The following is a 20000-nucleotide window of genomic DNA, read 5'->3' on the forward strand; positions in this document are numbered from 1 at the left end:
TAAGGCCCTGGGTTCGGTCCCCTTTTTTTTAAAAAAGAAAAAAGAAAAAAAAAAAATCAAGGTGATCAACAGATACCGACGACTGACATGGAAAAAAGTTAATAGATCGCCATAAAAACAGAGTAAGTGCGATGTAAACAATAAAACAGATGGGATGGAGAGATGGCTCAGCGGTTAAGAGCACTGACCGCTCTCCCAGAGGTCCTGAGTTCAAATCCCAGCAACCACATGGTGGCTCACAACCATCTGTAATGAGACCTGATGCCCTCTTCTGGTGTGTCTGAAGACAGCTACAGTGTACTCACATGCGTTAAATAAATAAATTTAAAAAAAAAAGAAAACAATAAAGCAGAAATTAAGACGAGGGACACAGAAGGACAAGGGAGATAAAACAATTAAATGTTAACAGACATAAAGTGGGAACGACGGGGTTGGGGATTTAGCTCTGTGGTAGAGTGCTTGCCTAGCAAATGCAAGGCCCTGGATTCAGTCCCCAGCTCTGAAAAAAGAAAAAAGAAAAAAGAAAAAAAAAGAAAAGCGGGGAACGAGATGAAGGGCAAATATAGACGACTGAAACGAAATGATGGAATAAATTTATAAAATAATAATAAAATACGAGTAAATACGAATAAATGGCAAACTGGACTTTAATAAATGTTTAAATCAAGGTGAATGACAAATACAATTTAGACAAAAAGGTTTTGAAAAATGAAAAGAAATAGAAAGCATATATGAATCAATAACAAGACTGAAGTCACAATGGCCTTGAAGTGACACGGACGACAAACGTGAAAAACATAAATGAAATAATTTCGACAGCCACGGACATTCACATGGTGTGTTGGGAAACACCGCAGTCTTTATTTGGCGAGTAAAAACGCCTCGGGGAACTCTGTACATAGGAGGCTGGGAGCATGAATCACTCTATCTATCTATCTATCTATCTATCTATCTATCTATCTATCTATCTATCTATCTATCTATTTTTTATTTTTCTCTCCCTTACATCTTCCCACCATACCATACGTTTCTCCTTATACAAATCCATAGATTTATATATGTTCTTAATTTCATTTTTTTCCTCTGCCACACAGCCCACCACACAGAACCTCTAGATCTCGGGATCCCCTTCTGCCAGCACCAGTGGCAAGGGCACAGCTCCCCAGAGAATTAACTCGATCCGAACATAAGCGCGACAAGAAATTAAAAGTTAAATCGGAAGTGAAACTGAAAATGAAATTTTGGCCGAAAATAAAATAAAATGAAAGGTATAAGTTTTGTGACAATCAAATCATAAATCCCAATTGGGCAAAAAATAAAATTACAAAGTCAAAATTTTGTCCAGTCCACTGTGCTCCTGTGGAATCCCTCCCTGGAACTTGCTCGGTAGAGTAGTCTAGTCCCAAACTCACAGAGGTCTGCCCTGCCTTTCTCTGAAACCTACAGAGCCAGTCAAAACCTACAATCCTTTGTTGTTTGTTTGGCAGTTTGGCAGTTTGTTTGTTCCTGGACAAAAATGTGGGCTCTCTCTGATTCCTATATGTCTGCATGCCAGAAGAGGGCACCAGAACATAAGAGGACACACCACACAGCTCCTGAGAATCCAGAGGGTTTTTTTTTGTTTTGTTTGTTTTGTTTGTTTTTTCTTCCTCTTTTCTTTTTTTCCGGAGCTGGGGACCTTGCTCTTCCCAGGGCCTTGCGCTTGCTAGGCAAGCGCTCTACCACTGAGCTAAATCCCCAACCCCGAGAATCCAGGTTTTTGACCAAAACAAAAAACAACAACAGGGGCTGGAGAGATGGCTCAGCGGTTAAGAGCACTGACTGCTCTTCCAGACGTCCTGAGTTCAATTGCCAGCAACCACATGGTGGCTCACAACCATCTGTAATGAGATCTGATTGATCTCTTCTGGTGTGTCTGAAGATAACTGCAGCATACTCAGATAAATAAAAAACAAATCTAAAAAAATTAAAAACAACAACAAAAAACACAAAAACAAACAAACAAACAAAACCCCCAAAACTAACAACCTAGAGGGTAGATATCTGCCTGCCCAGGTCTTCTAGTGCTATTTAAGGCTTCCTGTAGATAATAAAGCTTGTGTATCTTTTATCCAGGAACAGAATCATCAAGGCAGGGTAGGAGAGAAGCCCTGTTTGGGATTAAACGTTTCTACAACGTAACAGGAGGAGGCGGAGGGAGAGGGGCTCCTCAGACATAAATCTAAAATAGTACAATGGATCATTTTGAAGGCGTGTGGGTGAGGGTGACTGGAGACAGAGTTTTTCTCTGAGTGAGTGTGGAACTCACTGTCCCTGAGCTCAGCCTGTGATGAGAGAGAGAGAGAGAGAGAGAGAGAGAGAGAGAGAGAGAGAGAGAGAGAGATCGAATTTTCTGTGTCTCTCTGTCTCTGTCTGTCTGTCTCTCTCTCTCTGTGTCTGTCTCTCTCTCTGTCTCCCTGTCTCTGTCTCTCTTCCTCTCTCTGTCTCTCTGTCTCTCTCTGTCTCTGTCTCTCCCCCCTCCCCCATGCGTGTGTTTGTGTGTTCAACCGAGGAGGCAATGGCAGATAAATGTCTGCCCCTCCTCTGTAAGCCAGGCCACTCCATTACTGCCTTTCCTTTTTCTTAGTTTGTTTGGTTTATTCCAAGTTAATTGTATCTGTTTCTTTATTTTCCTCCTCATTTCTTTAGTTGAGTCAGGGGTCTTTGCACAAAAGCCCTGGAAATCAGTACCTGGATCAGGTCTGCAGCCTGCTCACAGAGTTCTACCCACCTTCACCTCTCAAGTGATGCAATCAAAGACATGCAGCACCACACCTGGCTTCTTTTCACATGTACATTTACTTTAGTTCCAATGCTCATTCAGGTCTGAGAGACGGGGGAGGGAAGGAGGGAAGAGAGACAGAGAGTGACAGAGAAACAGTTGACCGAGAGGGAGAATTGTAGGTTAATTATTGTTCCGTCTCCTCAATCACGGTCTACTGGTCGCCATCGTGGCAACCATGCCCCGCAACCCTACCTTCGGTAAGATCAAGCATAATGGCGGCAACCATATAATTCCTGCTTAGTCGCACTGAACACTCCGGTCATCACTACCTGTGGAGAATTGTAAGGGGGCTCCTCTGGTCTAGAGAGTAGTACCCTTGAATGAAATGAGGATCACAGCAAGCATTATTTGTTTTGAGATATAAGATGTGGAAAGAACTATATGTGTGGATTTACAGACAGACAGACAGACAGACAGACAGACAGACAGACAGAGAGGACAGGACAGGACAGGACAGGACAGGACAGGACAGGACAGGAGAAAAAAACAAGAACACAAACAAAAACTCAAAATGGAAGTCCGGTTCCAAATAGTCTCTGTCTGCCCTGTCGCTCTAGTGTTGGTGGTCCAGGTTATAAAAGCTTATACATGGGTGGGTGCGGGAAGTGCTGCTGGGTGTTCAGTTCAGGTCCAAGATTATTGCGGGTAACTAGACAACAAAGAAAGCAGTTAGACTGACTCCTACAGTGTTCGGTTTCTGAGTGTGTTATCACACAGAAGAGCCTAACAGAATATGTAATGAATTCTGGCAGCAACAGCAGAAACAACCAATGAGAAAGTGTCCTTATAATACTAGCAACTGCAACAAAATGGCAGACTAGCCAGCTAACAGTTCCCTAGCCATTAACTCATCTGACATAGGCCTTCTTCACGTTGCATCTAGATAGGTCTTCCTGTCTTCCTCTCCAGTGTGTGTGTGTGTGTGTGTGTGTGTGTGTGTGTGTGTGTGTGTGTGTGTGTGTAAAGAGAGAGAGAAGGAGGGGGGGAGAGAGAGAGAGAGCTTTAGAGAGAGAGAGCTTTAGAGAGAGAGAGAGCTTTAAAATCAGCACTCAAGCCTTTTCTCTTCCTATCCCTATCCCAACCCCCCCCCCCCAAACCAGCAGCAAAGCCACCAGCACTCGAGAGACAGAGGAAGATGAAATCTCTAGTCTGAGAAACAAGAGGAGGTAGATAAACATACCCCCCCCCTCTCTCCTTCATAATTTGTTAAAGTGTTCCCTTTGTGTTGTGTGGACTCTACTGTATTAAGCAAGTTTCACATCGTACTATCTCCAAAGAGGAGTCAACAGTCTCTTGGCGTGCAGGCAGTTGTTGCCTGCTTTAAATATTTTTTGGTGTGTTTGTTTGTTTGTTTGTTTGTTTGTTTGTTTGTTTGTTTCAAAACCGAGGGCCTGCCTGCGTTCAACAGATCCAAACCCAGTTCTCAGAGGGGAAAATGGAGTCAAGTCCGAAGTCACTGGCATTTAGGTCATCGGCCATTGACAGTCATAGGAGATGGGAATATCGTCCTTTCTCCAATGGAGACTCACCTGGGTATGCATCAACCACATCTAAGGGCAGGCCTGGGTTAGTACGGGGTGGTGGATGGGGAGGAAGGATCTGGAAAGAGCTTTGCGATGGGAAACTATGATCAGAATGTTGCACAGAAAACAAAATTTGTACTTAAAAAAAAAAAAGGCTCCCGATATCTATCCAAAAATGAAAGGAAATAAAAACCGACATCAGAACTTTACTAACTGCAAATGCTCCATCTCCCTGTATCCAACCACTCCACTCCCAGATAGGTAGATGATAGTTTGCACTTCTGTCCCAGTTGGGCTGTCGAGGTTAAGGGAAGGGGAACCACCTCTGTGGTTATGTGATCCACACACGAAATAAAATAAAAGGAGCGGATAAACGTGCCTGGCATTTTAAGATGCTCAATTTCTTTGCAAGCTTCATTTTGTTTCATTCTTTTAAAGGTTTACTTATTTATTTTCACTTACATTGAGTACACTAAAGCCCTTTTCACATACACAGGGCAGTAGAGTGCATGGGATATCCCTTTGCAGAGGGTTGTGAGCCACCATGTGGTTTCTGTGGAATCGAACTCAGGACCTCTGGAAGAGCAGAGCGGTGAGTGCTCTTAACCTCGGAGCCATCTCTCCAGCCCTTGACAAGCTTTATTTAACTAAACATTAAACATGAATCAGAAACGCCAAACCCTGTACATATATGGTCCAGATTCACCCTTACTTAGAAATCCCCGAGCTGGCAGGGCGAGGCTGGGAATTGAGAGTGAGCAAAAAGGGAGTCTGCCTCTTTCCCCCAGGGTGTGCTATCAACTCCATTACCATTTCCAAACAGCTGGGTGTGAGTCTAACTAAGGTTTCCTTCAGTCAGACATTTGCCAGGAGCCGGAGCCCTGACAGGACAGCGAGAGCGATGATCAGACATCATTTCACAGTGAAATCATCACTCGCTGATTTCAGGCAGAAAACTTTAGAAAACTCTAAACTCTAAAGAGGCACTGAAGCGTGCTAGGGCAGCAGCAGTACTTCCCCGACTGACCTTCAGGAACCTGCATATTCTCCAGCCCCGCCCCACCCCACCCCCTCTCAGCTAGCTCCTGTCCACCCCTCCCCCTCCCCCCACATACAGGGAGGAGGCCTTGTGTGTGTGTGGGGGGGGGGGGGGCGGCAGCGGGAAGATGCAACTCTCTCTTGAGAGAGAGTTCGGGTCTCCCAAACAAATACATAACTAGAAACTTCATTTATTTACTTTATTTCATCGAGCATACCGTGGAAGAGGGAAAAGGAACAGGGAAGCTAGGCCAACTGGTCGAGCTCCTCCTTTCGTTTTGTTTCAAAAAGGAAAGGAAAAGCCAAAGAACCCCCTCTTTTTGGTGAAAGGAACAGAATGGTGAAAGTTGAAACATCGGCTCGCCACTTAATACTTTGGCTTTTAATAAAAGGGACAGCAGATCGACTTCCGAGTTGATTAAGAGAGAGAGAAAGAGAGAGAGAGAGAGAGAGAGAGAGAGAGAGAGAGAGAGAGAGAGAGAGAATAAAAACCACAAAAAAACGTTTTGTCGACCAGCCTCCTTTTAAACCTCTGTTACACAGGAAGACTGGTCAACCTCATTCCCCCCTCCCCCCACTCACACACACACCCCTCCCCCTCCACGGAGAGGTTTAATGAGAGAAGAAAGGTAGAAGAAGAGAGTAAAGGCCAGTCATGAGCACGTGGAGAGAATTTGGGAGGGGAATGGGGAGAGAAGGGACAAAGGGGAAGAGGGGAAGAGAGGAAGAGCAAAAGAGCAAAGAGAGGAGCAAAGAGAGCCAACCTCATATTTTATTTTATTTTTTTTAAAGATTTATTTATTTTATTTATGCGTAAGAGTACACTGTAGCTATTTTCAGACACACCAGAAGAGAGCATCAGATCCCATTACAGATGGTTGTCAGCCACCTTGTGGTTGCTGGTAATTGAACTCAGGACCTCTGGGAGAAATTTGTGTGTGTGTGTGTGTGTGTGTGTGTGTGTGTGTGTGTGTGTGTGTGTGCCCGTTAGTTTAAAAATCTGCTGTAGACCTCCCTTTTAATATCTGTTTAACAAATATTTTTACCATATTTAAATTTTATTTATTTTATTTTACTTAAAAATAATAATGAATAAAGAGTCAATGTGAATAAACAATAAAACAAAAATCAAGGTGATCGGGGTTGGGGATTTAGCTCAGTGGTAGAGCGCTTGCCTAGCAAGAGTAAGGCCCTGGGTTCGGTCCCCAGCTCCGAAAAAAAGAAAAAAGAAAAAAAAAAAATCAAGGTGATCAACAGATACCGACGACTGACATGGAAAAAAGTTAATAGATCGCCATAAAAACAGAGTAAGTGCGATGTAAACAATAAAACAGATGGGATGGAGAGATGGCTCAGCGGTTAAGAGCACTGACCGCTCTCCCAGAGGTCCTGAGTTCAAATCCCAGCAACCACATGGTGGCTCACAACCATCTGTAATGAGACCTGATGCCCTCTTCTGGTGTGTCTGAAGACAGCTACAGTGTACTCACATGCGTTAAATAAATAAATTTAAAAAAAAAAGAAAACAATAAAGCAGAAATTAAGACGAGGGACACAGAAGGACAAGGGAGATAAAACAATTAAATGTTAACAGACATAAAGTGGGAACGACGGGGTTGGGGATTTAGCTCTGTGGTAGAGTGCTTGCCTAGCAAATGCAAGGCCCTGGATTCAGTCCCCAGCTCTGAAAAAAGAAAAAAGAAAAAAGAAAAAAAAAGAAAAGCGGGAACGAGATGAAGGGCAAATATAGACGACTGAAACGAAATGATGGAATAAATTTATAAAATAATAATAAAATACGAGTAAATACGAATAAATGGCAAACTGGACTTTAATAAATGTTTAAATCAAGGTGAATGACAAATACAATTTAGACAAAAAGGTTTTGAAAAATGAAAAGAAATAGAAAGCATATATGAATCAATAACAAGACTGAAGTCACAATGGCCTTGAAGTGACACGGACGACAAACGTGAAAAACATAAATGAAATAATTTCGACAGCCACGGACATTCACATGGTGTGTTGGGAAACACCGCAGTCTTTATTTGGCGAGTAAAAACGCCTCGGGGAACTCTGTACATAGGAGGCTGGGAGCATGAATCACTCTATCTATCTATCTATCTATCTATCTATCTATCTATCTATCTATCTATCTATTTTTTATTTTTCTCTCCCTTACATCTTCCCACCATACCATACGTTTCTCCTTATACAAATCCATAGATTTATATATGTTCTTAATTTCATTTTTTTCCTCTGCCACACAGCCCACCACACAGAACCTCTAGATCTCGGGATCCCCTTCTGCCAGCACCAGTGGCAAGGGCACAGCTCCCCAGAGAATTAACTCGATCCGAACATAAGCGCGACAAGAAATTAAAAGTTAAATCGGAAGTGAAACTGAAAATGAAATTTTGGCCGAAAATAAAATAAAATGAAAGGTATAAGTTTTGTGACAATCAAATCATAAATCCCAATTGGGCAAAAAATAAAATTACAAAGTCAAAATTTTGTCCAGTCCACTGTGCTCCTGTGGAATCCCTCCCTGGAACTTGCTCGGTAGAGTAGTCTAGTCCCAAACTCACAGAGGTCTGCCCTGCCTTTCTCTGAAACCTACAGAGCCAGTCAAAACCTACAATCCTTTGTTGTTTGTTTGGCAGTTTGGCAGTTTGTTTGTTCCTGGACAAAAATGTGGGCTCTCTCTGATTCCTATATGTCTGCATGCCAGAAGAGGGCACCAGAACATAAGAGGACACACCACACAGCTCCTGAGAATCCAGAGGGTTTTTTTTTGTTTTGTTTGTTTTGTTTGTTTTTTCTTCCTCTTTTCTTTTTTTCCGGAGCTGGGGACCTTGCTCTTCCCAGGGCCTTGCGCTTGCTAGGCAAGCGCTCTACCACTGAGCTAAATCCCCAACCCCGAGAATCCAGGTTTTTGACCAAAACAAAAAACAACAACAGGGGCTGGAGAGATGGCTCAGCGGTTAAGAGCACTGACTGCTCTTCCAGACGTCCTGAGTTCAATTGCCAGCAACCACATGGTGGCTCACAACCATCTGTAATGAGATCTGATTGATCTCTTCTGGTGTGTCTGAAGATAACTGCAGCATACTCAGATAAATAAAAAACAAATCTAAAAAAATTAAAAACAACAACAAAAAACACAAAAACAAACAAACAAACAAAACCCCCAAAACTAACAACCTAGAGGGTAGATATCTGCCTGCCCAGGTCTTCTAGTGCTATTTAAGGCTTCCTGTAGATAATAAAGCTTGTGTATCTTTTATCCAGGAACAGAATCATCAAGGCAGGGTAGGAGAGAAGCCCTGTTTGGGATTAAACGTTTCTACAACGTAACAGGAGGAGGCGGAGGGAGAGGGGCTCCTCAGACATAAATCTAAAATAGTACAATGGATCATTTTGAAGGCGTGTGGGTGAGGGTGACTGGAGACAGAGTTTTTCTCTGAGTGAGTGTGGAACTCACTGTCCCTGAGCTCAGCCTGTGATGAGAGAGAGAGAGAGAGAGAGAGAGAGAGAGAGAGAGAGAGAGAGATCGAATTTTCTGTGTCTCTCTGTCTCTGTCTGTCTGTCTCTCTCTCTCTGTGTCTGTCTCTCTCTCTGTCTCCCTGTCTCTGTCTCTCTTCCTCTCTCTGTCTCTCTGTCTCTCTCTGTCTCTGTCTCTCCCCCCTCCCCCATGCGTGTGTTTGTGTGTTCAACCGAGGAGGCAATGGCAGATAAATGTCTGCCCCTCCTCTGTAAGCCAGGCCACTCCATTACTGCCTTTCCTTTTTCTTAGTTTGTTTGGTTTATTCCAAGTTAATTGTATCTGTTTCTTTATTTTCCTCCTCATTTCTTTAGTTGAGTCAGGGGTCTTTGCACAAAAGCCCTGGAAATCAGTACCTGGATCAGGTCTGCAGCCTGCTCACAGAGTTCTACCCACCTTCACCTCTCAAGTGATGCAATCAAAGACATGCAGCACCACACCTGGCTTCTTTTCACATGTACATTTACTTTAGTTCCAATGCTCATTCAGGTCTGAGAGACGGGGGAGGGAAGGAGGGAAGAGAGACAGAGAGTGACAGAGAAACAGTTGACCGAGAGGGAGAATTGTAGGTTAATTATTGTTCCGTCTCCTCAATCACGGTCTACTGGTCGCCATCGTGGCAACCATGCCCCGCAACCCTACCTTCGGTAAGATCAAGCATAATGGCGGCAACCATATAATTCCTGCTTAGTCGCACTGAACACTCCGGTCATCACTACCTGTGGAGAATTGTAAGGGGGCTCCTCTGGTCTAGAGAGTAGTACCCTTGAATGAAATGAGGATCACAGCAAGCATTATTTGTTTTGAGATATAAGATGTGGAAAGAACTATATGTGTGGATTTACAGACAGACAGACAGACAGACAGACAGACAGACAGACAGAGAGGACAGGACAGGACAGGACAGGACAGGACAGGACAGGACAGGAGAAAAAAACAAGAACACAAACAAAAACTCAAAATGGAAGTCCGGTTCCAAATAGTCTCTGTCTGCCCTGTCGCTCTAGTGTTGGTGGTCCAGGTTATAAAAGCTTATACATGGGTGGGTGCGGGAAGTGCTGCTGGGTGTTCAGTTCAGGTCCAAGATTATTGCGGGTAACTAGACAACAAAGAAAGCAGTTAGACTGACTCCTACAGTGTTCGGTTTCTGAGTGTGTTATCACACAGAAGAGCCTAACAGAATATGTAATGAATTCTGGCAGCAACAGCAGAAACAACCAATGAGAAAGTGTCCTTATAATACTAGCAACTGCAACAAAATGGCAGACTAGCCAGCTAACAGTTCCCTAGCCATTAACTCATCTGACATAGGCCTTCTTCACGTTGCATCTAGATAGGTCTTCCTGTCTTCCTCTCCAGTGTGTGTGTGTGTGTGTGTGTGTGTGTGTGTGTGTGTGTGTGTGTGTGTGTGTGTGTAAAGAGAGAGAGAAGGAGGGGGGGAGAGAGAGAGAGAGCTTTAGAGAGAGAGAGCTTTAGAGAGAGAGAGAGCTTTAAAATCAGCACTCAAGCCTTTTCTCTTCCTATCCCTATCCCAACCCCCCCCCCCCAAACCAGCAGCAAAGCCACCAGCACTCGAGAGACAGAGGAAGATGAAATCTCTAGTCTGAGAAACAAGAGGAGGTAGATAAACATACCCCCCCCCTCTCTCCTTCATAATTTGTTAAAGTGTTCCCTTTGTGTTGTGTGGACTCTACTGTATTAAGCAAGTTTCACATCGTACTATCTCCAAAGAGGAGTCAACAGTCTCTTGGCGTGCAGGCAGTTGTTGCCTGCTTTAAATATTTTTTGGTGTGTTTGTTTGTTTGTTTGTTTGTTTGTTTGTTTGTTTGTTTGTTTCAAAACCGAGGGCCTGCCTGCGTTCAACAGATCCAAACCCAGTTCTCAGAGGGGAAAATGGAGTCAAGTCCGAAGTCACTGGCATTTAGGTCATCGGCCATTGACAGTCATAGGAGATGGGAATATCGTCCTTTCTCCAATGGAGACTCACCTGGGTATGCATCAACCACATCTAAGGGCAGGCCTGGGTTAGTACGGGGTGGTGGATGGGGAGGAAGGATCTGGAAAGAGCTTTGCGATGGGAAACTATGATCAGAATGTTGCACAGAAAACAAAATTTGTACTTAAAAAAAAAAAAGGCTCCCGATATCTATCCAAAAATGAAAGGAAATAAAAACCGACATCAGAACTTTACTAACTGCAAATGCTCCATCTCCCTGTATCCAACCACTCCACTCCCAGATAGGTAGATGATAGTTTGCACTTCTGTCCCAGTTGGGCTGTCGAGGTTAAGGGAAGGGGAACCACCTCTGTGGTTATGTGATCCACACACGAAATAAAATAAAAGGAGCGGATAAACGTGCCTGGCATTTTAAGATGCTCAATTTCTTTGCAAGCTTCATTTTGTTTCATTCTTTTAAAGGTTTACTTATTTATTTTCACTTACATTGAGTACACTAAAGCCCTTTTCACATACACAGGGCAGTAGAGTGCATGGGATATCCCTTTGCAGAGGGTTGTGAGCCACCATGTGGTTTCTGTGGAATCGAACTCAGGACCTCTGGAAGAGCAGAGCGGTGAGTGCTCTTAACCTCGGAGCCATCTCTCCAGCCCTTGACAAGCTTTATTTAACTAAACATTAAACATGAATCAGAAACGCCAAACCCTGTACATATATGGTCCAGATTCACCCTTACTTAGAAATCCCCGAGCTGGCAGGGCGAGGCTGGGAATTGAGAGTGAGCAAAAAGGGAGTCTGCCTCTTTCCCCCAGGGTGTGCTATCAACTCCATTACCATTTCCAAACAGCTGGGTGTGAGTCTAACTAAGGTTTCCTTCAGTCAGACATTTGCCAGGAGCCGGAGCCCTGACAGGACAGCGAGAGCGATGATCAGACATCATTTCACAGTGAAATCATCACTCGCTGATTTCAGGCAGAAAACTTTAGAAAACTCTAAACTCTAAAGAGGCACTGAAGCGTGCTAGGGCAGCAGCAGTACTTCCCCGACTGACCTTCAGGAACCTGCATATTCTCCAGCCCCGCCCCACCCCACCCCCTCTCAGCTAGCTCCTGTCCACCCCTCCCCCTCCCCCCACATACAGGGAGGAGGCCTTGTGTGGGGGGGGGCGGCGGGGAGATGCAACTCTCTCGTTTTTTTTTCCTTTTCTTTTTTTCTTTTCTTTCTTTCTTTCTTTCTTTCTTTCTTTCTTTCTTTTTTTTTTTTCTTTTTTTTTTTTTTTCTTTTTCCGTAGCTGGGGACCGAACCCAGGGCCTTGCGCTTGCTAGGCAAGCGCTCTACCACTGAGCTAAATCCCCAACACCCGCAACTCTCTCTTGAGAGATAGTTCGGGTCTCCCAAACAAATACATAACTAGAAACTTCATTTGTTTACTTTATTTCATCGAGCATACCATGGAAGAGGGAAAAGGAACAGGGAAGCTAGGCCAACTGGTCGAGCTCCTCCTTTCGTTTTGTTTCAAAAAGGAAAGGAAAAGCCAAAGAACCCCCTCTTTTTGGTGAAAGGAACAGAATGGTGAAAGTTGAAACATCGGCTCGCCACTTAATACTTTGGCTTTTAATAAAAGGGACAACAGATCTCCCTCCTATTTGGTTAAAAAAAAAAAAAAGGAATTAAAACACCACAAAAACGTGCTGTCAGCCAGATTCCCTTTAAACCTCCGTTATACAGGAAGACGGGTTTTTTTTAAGCATCATTTTAAATATATAAATATGTATTTGTGTGTGTGTGTGTGTGTGTGTGTGTGTGTGTGTGTGTCCGTCCGTCCGTCCGTCAGTCAGTCAGTCAGTCAGTCAGTCAGTCAGTCAGTCAGTCAGTGTCTTCTGTATGGAGAGGATGTGCTGACTCTGAAGCTATGATCTAGACACTTTCTAGATCACAGTTAAAAAGTTTTTAATAACTGTGTGAAGGAGACAGGTAGGGGTGTGTGTGTGTGTGTGTGTGTGTGTGTGTGTGTGTGTGTGTATGCATGCATGCATGTGGGGGGGAGGGGAGGCTTTGATATCAGCACTCAAGCTTTTTTACTTCCTATCCCAATCTCCCCAAACTACCATCAAAGCAGCACTAGGGAGGCAGAGAAAGGTGAATCTGAGAGTTTCAGTCCTTCCCGCCCTACAGACGAATACAGAGAAACCCAGTCTGAGAAACTAGGGGAGGGGGGAGGGGGAGAGAAAGAGAGAGAGAGAGAGAGAGAGAGAGAGAGAGAGAGAGAGAGAGAGAGATCAAATTCTCTTGTGTCTGTCTCTGTTTTTCTCTATTCTCTCTCTCTCTCTCTCTCTCTCTCTCTCTCTCGTTGTGTGTGTGTGTGTGTGTGTGTGTGTGTTTGTTTGTTTGTTTCAAAACCCAGAGCCTGTCTGTAACAGATCTAAACACAGTTCTTGAAGGGGAAAATGGAAACAATTCCATAGTCTCTGGCAATGAAGTCATCTCCCATTGAAAACCACAGGAGAGGGGAATATTGTCCTCAACTAGGCATATATCAACCAGTATTTCACAGGCAGACCTTCAGGGAGGTGCAGATTCACCAGCCCTACCCTCCCTCCCATCCCCCCAGCATCCCTGCTCATCTCCTGTCCACCATTTGTTGATTCATTGTTGCTGTTGCTGTTGCTGCTGCTGTTGTTGTTGTTGTTGTTGTTGTTGTTGTTGTTGTTGTTGTTGTTGTTGTTCCTGGTGTGAAGAACACTGTGAGGTAGCCTTCCTCTAATAAACCCTCTGGTCTTTAGGGATCCTTCACCCACTCACTCTCTGCCAGACTGAGTTCACAGCAGAAAACGCGTTTTTGAGAGAAACATGTTCCTGGTCCTGTGTGCCCATATTGAGGGAGGCATGAGAAAGGGATAACAAGGAAGGGAGACCCGGCAGTGGTAGGGGGCTGGGATGGGGTCGGGGGTGGGTGTCCTAGCTTGCTAATCCAACTGACCCACTTGCTGTGTAAATAAATATTTTGCATTCTGTGTCCCTTGTTTGATTTCTCACTAAATTCCAGATTGTCAATCTCCCTGTGTCGATTGCACAAGAACCCAAATGGGGATGCTGGGTGGTGAGCTGATTCCTCCCTAGAACACCTGTGCACTCTCTCATAGTCTCTAAGCTCCTTGCTGGACTCTTTTGGGCTTGGACCTGGCTGTCTGTAAGCCAGGAAGGAAGGAAGGAAGGGAGGGAGGGAGGGAGGGAGGGAGGGAGGGAGGGAACAGGCCTCAGTTGAGAATCCCAATTTTCTAGTTCACTGCATCTGATGGCTGGCTGACCCTTCCAGGTGAATTGTATTTTTTTTTTTCCTTTTCACTCCTTTATTTGAGTCAGGGGTGTCTGCACATAGACCTGGAAATCAGTACCTAGATCAGGCCTGCCTGCCTGCCTGCCTGCCTGCCTGCCTGCCTGCCTGCCTGCCTGCCTTCCTCTATCTCACAGAGACACAGTTCTAAACACCTCTGCCTCTTGAATGATGGAAATAAAGACATGCACGAACACCTGGCTTCCTTTCATTGTACATTTAGCCTAATTTCAGTTTTATTCATGTCTGGGAGGGAGACTTGCTTGTGTGCTGTAGTTCAATTCCTTTCACTGTGTGGTTTCCCCACCACCTTGGCCACCATGCCACGTGGAAGAGAAGAAGAGATGAACCATATTGTTGGCACCCATATAACAAACACTTGGTTGCTTCCTCTGAGCCCTCTGAGTATCCTTACATCTCTGTATTTTAAAGTGGTTTTGTTTTGTTTTTTATTGCTGTCAAACTCTCTCTCTCTCTCTCTCTCTCTCTCTCTCTCTCTCTCTATCTATCTATCTATCTATATGTGTGTGTGTGTGTGTGTGTGTGTGTGTGTGTGTGTGTGTGTGTGTGTATTTTTTTTCTTCCCCCAGAGCTGAGGACTGAACCCAGGTCCTTGAGCTTGCTAGGCAAGGACTCTACCACTGAGCTAAAACCCCAACCCCTATCTCTGTGTTTTAAAAAGTAGACTCTGGAGCAATACCGGGCAGGTCTCCAAGGCGGGTCCTTCGCTTTATTTTATTCTTTTTGTTTTTAATTGTTAAAGATTTGTTTGTTTGTTTGTTTGTTTTATGTCTATTCGAGTACCCTGTAGGTGTCTTCAGACACCCCAGAAGAGGGCATGATTGACAATTACAGATGGTTGCAAGCCGCCATGTGTTGGCTGGGTATTGAACTCAGGACCGCTGTAAGAGCAATCAGTGCTCTTAACGACGGTGCCATCTCTCCATCCACCTACTTTATTTTATTCTCTATGCTCTCTTGTGCGAGTCAAGGTCAAGCAGGCAAGAAACACCCAAACAGATTGGTCCATCACCACTTTCTGAATTCTTTTTGTTGTTGATGTCAGGGATGTAAAGCAAGTTTACCCATGAAGAATTGTAAGGGAGTCCTTCTGATTTAGAGAATAGCAGCCTTGAAATGAAATGAGAATCACAACAAGCATTTGTCTTATTGTTTTTGTTTTTTTCTTCCTTTTTCTTCGGAGCTGAGGACCGAACCCGGGGCCTTGTGCTTCCTAGGCAAGCGGTCTACCACTGAGCTAAATCCCCAACCCCTACATTTGTCTTAAAGTCTGAAAAACACAAAACAAAACAAAACAAAACAAAACAAAACAACAACAACAACAACAACAACAACAACAACAACCAAGAACAAACCATGAGACCGCAGAAATCCTCAGGCGGAGGAGTAAGGAGCTAGTTTTTATTGGTTAGGGTATTATTTGGTCGGGTGGGGGTAGGGGTGGGGGTGGGGGTGGGGGTGGGGGTGTTGTCCTTCCTACACCTCTCTTGCATGAATGAGCTGAACATTACTTAAGCTTGTGTCCAAAACTGTCCATTTTTTAGATTGATCCCAGGAGGGAGGGAGCGAGCCGGGGATACAGCACACCCTCTCTGGCCTCAGAGGTCCAGGCTCCCGCTGGCAGGGCCCGAAGGGACTCCTGGGGGGAAAAAAAAATAAAGTCTCCGAGGCACCACCTAGCCGGTTTTATTCTTGAAGAAAAGCAAACATACATAATGGAATAAGGGAAAGAAAAAACCCTGTTTTCTATATACACAAGCAGTCGTAATTTGTTATAGTGTCCCCTTTGCGTAGTTTGGATTCGATGACTTTATTTTATCAAGCAAGTTTTAAACAGCGGTAACTCCAAAGAGGAGTCAACAGCCCCTTTAAGTGCAGTCAGTCATTGACCCTTTGGTCTGTCTGTCTGTCTGTCTGTCTGTCTGTTTCAAAACGAGGGAGGGCCTGCCTGCCTGCCTGCCTGCCTGCCTGCCTGCCTGCCTGCCTGCCTGCGTGCCTGCATCAGATCTAAATACAGTTCTCAGAGGGGAAGACAGAGACAAGTCAGAAGTCACTAGCACTCAATGGACGACCACCAACCTAAGGGCAGGCCTAGGGTAGAATTTGATGGACGGACGGACGGACAGACGGACGGACGGACGGATGGACAGATGGACAGAAAGGATCTAGGAGGAGCTTTGGGAAAGATGAAAAGCCTCCATTTCCCCCCAAAAGAACGAGCCCCAACAGCTGGGCTCTTCGAGATGAGTTATAAGGGGAACCACACATACAGTTTTGTATCACACATACAGTTTGTCATCATCCGTCAATACCAGGTAGACTTTTCAACGTATGTAGGTAGCTGTTGTCAGGTCAGTCCTTTACTAAGCCTCATGTAAGCTCTGCAGGGTAAGCCTCAGGAATTCATCTGTGCGTCCCGCAGGGTATGCTTTCTTGCTTTGTTAAAGGCTAGACTTTGGTTGCTGTCTGTCTGTCTGTCTGTCTGTCTGTCTGTCTGTCTGAATGAATGAATGAATGAATGAGCGAGGGAATGAACGAATGAGGAGGGGATGCACATGCCTATGGTTTTAAGATGCTTAATTTCTTTACAAGGTTTATTTATTTAAACATTAAACATTGGGGTTGGGGATTTAGCTCAGTGGTAGAGCGCTTGCCTAGGAAGCACAAGGCCCTGGGTTCGGTCCCCAGCTCCGAAAATAAAATAAAATAAAATAAAATAAACATTAAACATTAATCGGAAATAATGGAGTCAGCAGTTAAGAGTTCTGACTGTGTTCTTCCAGAGGTCCTGAGTTCTATTCCCATGGTGGCTCACAACCCTCTGTTATGGGATCGATCTGCTGTGTGTCCGAAGACAGCTGCAGTGTGCTGTTTGTAGGGTAAAGAAAAAAATACTAAAGAAGAAAAAAAAAAAAAGAGAGAGAAAAAGTTAGAAGCACCAAGTCAAGTCATGTAAATATTGCCCACATTCGGATTTAGACATGCCTGAGCTGTCAGGGCGAGGCTGGGTGAGAGCGAATCAGTGAACGATCGGACTCTTCCTCTCTCTGTGAGGGTGTGTCATGAACTCTATTACCATTTCCAAAGAGTTAGGTATGCTGGAGCGAAGTGGACCGGAAAGCCAAGGGAGGAGAGGTATGCCTACACGAGTCCACCCAACCCCCCCGCCCCCCCCCCAGGGAGACATCCTCGAGTGGTGGGGGGAGGGGCGAAGGTGTGGAGGGATAATTTCCAACAAATAAATCCCAACAAATAAATTACTAGAGACTTGATTCATTGATTTACTTTAAATTTATTGAGTGTATCGGGAAAGAGGGAAAATGGGTCAAGGAGGGAGGGAGGGAGGGAGGGAGGGAGGGAGGGAGGGAGGGAGGGAGGGAGGGAGGGAGAGAGGGATATCTTTTCCTCCAAATCGGCTGGTATGTAGTCTCAGTGCGTCAGAAAAAAGACTGCTTCTGGCCTCCTTTCTGATTACCCCAAGGCAGTCTGGTCACCGTGCTGTAATAGAAAGGGAAACCACAGTCAAGTCATGGGAGCGAGCGAGCAAGCAAGCAAGCAAAAATCATAAACAAAAGCAAAAACACGTCTGTTAAGTTGAGCAGAGCAGAGCAGAGCAGAGCAGAGTAGGGCAAAGCAATACAAGGTCACATTCCACAAAGGCTGATATAGTCTGCCATCTTGGTCTACAGAGTGAAAAGTAGAAGGAGAAAATGAATATCGCTTTGTGTGTCACAAAGTTTTTAAGTTGTAAGGAACATTGCAGGGCTAAACCTTCAAATCCTCAAACCACCCAACCCAAGCTTTCCTCCTCCTCATCCTCCTCCTCCTCCTCCTCCTCCTCACCCCCCATTGCCCCCCCCCCGTGTGGTGTGTGTGTGTGTGTGTGTGTGTGTGTGTGTGTGTGTGTGTGTGTTTGCGCACGAGCTCGAGCTCGGGCACGCATTTCTTTCACTGCACAACCATCATTGGAGGACGTTTAAATAAACACGAATGAATCAGACAGGCAGACAGACAGGGGCCCATAATGGATCCCTACAACTCGGTGGTGGTGGTGGTGGTGGTGGTGGTGGTGGTGGTGGTGGTGGTGGTGGTGGTGGTGGTGGTGGTACACACCGATTTGTTGACCTCTTTCTTTTAAAGAAAGGACAAGAAACAAAGAGAAATAAAAATGAAGGAATATAGACCTAGCCAAATATTATTTTATTCCCTCCTTCATGGAGCGACAAGAAGATTTATTCATCAACCTTCGTCTAGAATAAGAAAGTAATTGCAAATGAAATCGAGCCATCTTACTGTAATAAGATGTTATCGAGAGAAAGGGGAATTGGATACTGGATCCATTGCTGCCCCCCCCCCACACACAAATTGGAAAGAAAAGCAACTCCCCAGATCGCTCAACTAACGAGGCTTATTTAAAACTGGAAAAAGAGGGCTGGAGAGATGTCTCAGCGGTTAAGAGCCCTGGCCGCTCCTCCAGAGGTCCTGAGTTTTCAATCCCCAGCAAGCACATGGTGGCTCCCAACCATCGGTAATGGGATGAGGCCTTCTTCTGGTGTGTCTGAAGATAGTTACAGTGTACTCATAGTCACAAAATAAATAATTCTGGAAAAGAAGAGGAAATAACTTTTAAAAAAAAGAAAGGAGGCTGACTGGTCGACCTTCCTTCCCTCCCTCCCTCCCTCCCTTCCTTCCCTCCTCCCTCCCTCCCTCCCTCAGGTTCGTACCTAGGAACTCATGCACACACAGCCACACCCCCCCCCACACACACATATATTTAATATTCAATATTTATAAAAAATACGACTGGAGAGATGGTGAGAACAATGGAAAGCAGAGAACTATTCAGCTGACCAATTGATACCTTCAGTTTGCTTATAATGGAAGGGACAACTGGCCGACCCTCCCCTGTCACACACACACACACAGAGAGAGAGAGAGAGAGAGAGAGAGAGAGAGAGAGAGAGAGAGAGAGAGAGAGAGATTGAATGTAAACCAAAGGGGGGGGGGGGCGGAAACATAGTACTGGGGTTGGGGATTTAGCTCAGTTGGTCAGTGGTAGAGTGCTTGCCTAGCTAGCAAGCGCAAGGCCCTGGGTTCGGTCCCCCAGCTCCGAAAAAAAAGAGAAAGAAACAAAAACAAAAAAATCATAGTACTGCAAGTACCAGTCACTGCTTTGTATGTAAGGCATAGGACAACTAGTCGACCTCGTTTTCCAACTGGTCGATATATAATATATTTTATATATTATATATTATATATTATAGATATATCATTAATAAATTGAAAAAAAAGAGCCAGAAGTCAATACCAGGTGGATCGAGTAAACTACACGTCGCCATATGTTAGGGACATCTGGTCGACCTAGGACAATTGGAGAGGGATCATCAAAGGCAAAGTGCCGTCGGGACTACTGGTCGACCTCCGAGAATCTCAGAAGAAAGAAAGATATACATGGATACAGATAGATAGATAGATAGATAGATAGATAGATAGATAGATAGATAGATAGATAGATAGATTTTATTAAAAAAAAAAAGTCCAAAGCCTTGCGAGGGCGCTCGTCGCCGGATACTTCAGACATCTGGTCGACCTCCCTCAAGAGGAAAAAAAAAAAAAAAGACAGAGTCCCGGCAGGGAGTACTGGTCGACCTCTGAGAAGCTCAGAGGAAAGAGTTTATGTGTGTGTGTGTGTGTGTGTGTGTGTGTGTGTGTGTGTGTGTGTGTGTGTGTGTGTGTGTGTGTGTATATATATATATATG

The 20000-nt window shown here is 44.7% G+C and overlaps 1 long non-coding RNA gene across 2 annotated transcripts in view; it reads right to left on the reverse strand.

Moving 5' to 3' along the window:
* Window positions 1-17511: 17511 nt before the first annotated feature.
* Window positions 17512-20000, reverse strand: part of LOC147997642 (uncharacterized) — an 18764-nt gene continuing 16275 nt past the window's right edge. For both annotated transcript variants that reach the window (XR_015647658.1, XR_015647659.1), the window contains exons 2-3: window positions 18645-18843; window positions 17512-17739 (exon numbers count right to left, since the gene is read on the reverse strand). This is a non-coding gene — a long non-coding RNA (uncharacterized LOC147997642). The remainder of the gene's footprint in view (window positions 17740-18644; window positions 18844-20000) is intronic.

This window comes from Rattus norvegicus, unplaced genomic scaffold (genome assembly GCF_021556685.1).
Source record: "Rattus norvegicus strain SHRSP/BbbUtx unplaced genomic scaffold, alternate assembly SHRSP_T2T unassigned-0000093, whole genome shotgun sequence".
NCBI lineage: Eukaryota > Metazoa > Chordata > Mammalia > Rodentia > Muridae > Rattus > Rattus norvegicus.